Source organism: Sinocyclocheilus rhinocerous, unplaced genomic scaffold, assembly GCF_001515625.1.
Source record: "Sinocyclocheilus rhinocerous isolate Xijiao unplaced genomic scaffold, SAMN03320098_v1.1 scaffold718, whole genome shotgun sequence".
Classification (NCBI taxonomy): domain Eukaryota; kingdom Metazoa; phylum Chordata; class Actinopteri; order Cypriniformes; family Cyprinidae; genus Sinocyclocheilus; species Sinocyclocheilus rhinocerous.
The window spans coordinates 191,563-195,852 of NW_015650007.1; positions in this window are offsets into that span (position 1 = coordinate 191,563).

Sequence of the window (4,290 nt, forward strand, 5' to 3'; positions counted from 1 at the left end):
GTTGTGATTCATTTTAGTTTAAATGATGCTACTCTGTAGTCACTGCAAGTGAACCTGCCAAATTTAATTAAATTTAATTAGATATTAAATTATTTTATTTACTTAATATATTTACTCAAAAGTTAAGATAACAAATTTTAGTTTGAATGTTTCACCCTAGAATCAGAGCACTTAGAATGAATAGACTTTTTTTTCATCTTGTTTTTCCCTCTAAGAAAAATGAAAATTTTTAAATAAATAAAATAAAAAATAAGTAAAACAATAAAAATAAAATAAAATAGAATGTATTTACTTGATTACTTATTCATAAGTTTTAGAAAGCTATGATTAAAAATATCTATTTAAATTTGTCTGACACAAAATACCCTACTACAACCTCCCTTCTTTTGAATATTTCTACCCGGTCTCATGGCAAATACGTACCTGGGGGCACATTTTTGCAAGACGCGAAATATGTACCAATAAGTACATATCACTACGGTTTCCCAAAAAATTTACACTAGAGGCAATAAAACTCCGACACCTTTTAAATTATTTTCACACAGAGTATGATTTACAGAGTTTCGATTAATAAAGCGTAATTTTCGCACAATTACTTGGAGTATTATGTTTAAACATTTTTAATATGCTGGGAGATTTGAAAACTGATGCTTTTGATTGTTAGCACCGCACATATCCAGCTTCATATCAATGGGTATTTCATAGACGGTAGGTTTGTTCGGTAGCTCACGGAGTACGGAAACGTACTTGAGAGGTGAGGAGCTCCGGTTCAAATCCCGTGTAACTACGGTTCGACAAAACATTTCAAATCTGCATATAAGGAAGTTAAAATGGCACGGTTGCATCAAAAAATGTGTTTTTATATCAGTTTTGCATTTGTTAACACTATCGGGTAGGTTTAGGGTTGGGTTTGGTGTAGGGCATATTTCCAACACGACAGAGCATTAACTTTTAGCGACAGTCCCCGGAGCAGAAATGTACACAGAGGTACGTATTTTTATGAGACTGGGTTGGAATATTTACAATGCTGCCTTCACAGGATTTGTTGTGGAAAACACATCCCTGAGTCTTGAGTGACTGAAGATTGTGAGCTTGTTTTTTCTTCCCCAACCTGTCCTGCTGACAACATTTGTCTGATGAAGAATTAAAGCGGGAATATTAAGACATGCGCCCTGACAGAGCCTCTCCACCCCGGCCGGTCTCTCTTGAGTGGCGTGTTTAAGAAAACACCAGGACTTTGAAATTACCAGAGATGAGATGTTCTAAATGAGTGTTTCAGTCCATCTGCTTCTGCGGTTCACATCTCAAGTAGTAATTTCAGATCAATCAATGGGCGGCGCCTTCACTACAGTAGCTTGGATTATACCCTTTCACTCTCTCACTCTTTTTACTTGCTCTCCTTCTTTCTCTCGCTCTGAAACTAGACTCACCTAACAAATGATCCCAATATCTGGTAGGGAGCACTTAGGCAGCATGAATAATTATAGGTTATGGTGGGATGGTGTGACAACAGCCGGGCTGGAGTGTGCGTGGGTGCTCCTGCTCTCGGCTTGTCACCGGCTGCACATTAGGGCAGTGTGGGACTTGAGGGCTGTCAGGCAGGGACTGTAGTCACATCTTTATTAATAATGAAAGACATATTCAGGCCCCCCCGCTGTGGCTGAATCGCACTGGCCTCGTAATATCTTCAAGAACAACAGCCAGAGCAGCTGTGGCTTATGTATCTCTGAAACTGCTGTTATTTTAAGACTCAGTATAAGGATGTTTGATGGGAGTGGGTGTGTATGAGGTGACCAGTTTAAAGTTCACACATACAGCACTGTAGCAGTGATGTTTTTGTTAACTAAAACTAACACTTTAAAAATTGACTCTAATAATTGAATTTAAGATCAAATGAAACAGAAATATTAGATAAAAAACCTAAAAAAGAAAATAAGAAATGTTGCCCTGGCAAGTGCCTGAAATAAATAAGTTTAAGGTGAAGTACTAAAATAAATAATAAATAAATAAATAAATAAAAATTAATGAAAGCTATATAGAAATATAATAATAATAATAACAACAACAACAACAACAACAACAAAAGAATGTAATATTACTAAATCTTAATCTAAAATTAAAATGTAAACTGAAAATAGCCTATTTAAAATATTACTAAACACTATATATTATAGTCATAAATAATAATTCAATAACAGTGATCCACAGAACAGAAAGATCAAATATATTGAAGTACTAAAATTTCTAAAACTGAAATAAAATTCATTGAGGCTATTTAGAAATATAAAAAACTAATGAAAATGCACATAACAAAATAACAACTGATTACTTAAACTTAAAAATAATAATTGTTCATATTAAAATAACACTCTGACCCACAGAACAAAAAAAATCAAATATGCTGAATTATTAAAATGACTAAGATTAAAATAAAATTAAAATGAAAAATTATATTGAAATATTAAACAAAAAAAGAGAAAAGCACATAACAAAATTACTACAATTATAATAAAATCTGATATTCAAAATATTAGTAAATATTGTAATAGTTTATCAAATTAAAACAACACTGACCCATACAACAGGAAAAGTTCAATATTTATTTGTTTATTTATTTGTTTGTTTGTTTTCCCTAGAATTATTTCACTAAGAATAAACCTTTTTATTCAAGTCTTTTCCTAAGAAAAATTCTAAAATAAAATACATTCCAAAATTAAATTAAATTAAATTATAAATATATTAATAAATACAATATTTACCAGTGTTAAGAATAATAAACTTAATTGAACACATATTATCATTAACAAATGTGCTGAATTTAGAGATTTCCATATGCTAATTTCTCATCAAATTCTCCAAACCAAATTATCTGAACTGTGCTTTTTTTTTTTTTACCACCCTCTTACTGTATGTCAACGGTGGCCTTATTTGGCTCTATTTTTATGTATCCAAAGACATTTTAAAAGAGATTTAAGTTGAAACTTAAATAAAAGATCATTAGTTCACCATAAGGTCTTCTGAGCTATGAAAGAGCAACCTCTGAGCAATAAAATGTTCCTCTGGGCAGAGCCACTGAGTTTTGAGGAGGACGTGATTTTTATAATGAGCGTGGTGAGCTTGTCTGGCTCATCTTGGTGTAAAGCAGCTGTAAGGAAAAGAAGAGGAAGGACCCAGTGGACTCTCAGAGGGAATTGTGTGAGTTGCTTGCATCAATTGCTTACAAAAATAATGAACCTTTTAGGGGGCAATAATCACTGCAGATTAGCTCCATGCCAACAGAAAATCCATTAATAATGTGGCCGTCATCAGCGAGGCTTTTCTTTATTCGTAGTCGAGAGCTCTCCTCTCACTGCATTCAGCATGCGCTCAGTAAGCGGCCAAGGCTCTGCACGGCTCATATGCTTCACCTTACTCTGCATGTAAACAAACCACGGTAAACAAACAAAGATGACACATCATCACCGCACATTTACATTTGTGAGAATCCGGAAAGGCAGATTAACTGAGCAGATCTGTTTGTATCCTTCAAGGACTATAAAGATGGCGGGCGATTATGTACAATAACTAAAAAAGACTGCCCACCACTGAATGTGTGTTCTGCCATGGAAATGTGTTTTTGATGCATACATAATTGCATCATTGCATATAAATAGCTATTAATCAGCTTGAATGTCCAAAATAGCACAAGATGAAGCCAGTTTTGACTGTCATTTCAGACACCTTCAGCTTGTGGGAATTATGTTTGCTTCTTTTCAACACATTTTAATGGACTGAGAAAAATCACATTAAAGAATGACACAGTTCTGTAAATTATTTGATTATGTGTCAAACATATAAATATAGCATATAGGCTTACGACTAATTCGTTCATAGAAGAAATTGCCATGAACTAACCATTTGTATTCTACATAAAAATATATATTTTGAAGTAATTTTTAAAAGTATTTGTGAAGTACATATGAATGAGTATATATCAAAAGGCTTTTGTTGGATTATTTTATTATCAGAATAACTTTGCACAAAAGTATCATAGACCAAGAGTCCCAGGTACTGAGTTATGAAAATATTATTTCACTATGTTCTCTAAACGATCAAAATGACCAGTTTTTATTTATTTTTTTTAATGTTTTAAACATGTTCTTGGTTATACACAGATATTAAGTGAACATTCCATTTTATCATTTGCAAATATTGTTGGAATGCTACTTTTGAATGTTCTCTGAATGTTCTAAAACAAGTAGTAACATTTAAAGGTGCCATAGAATGCAACAATCACTTTTATAAGGTGTT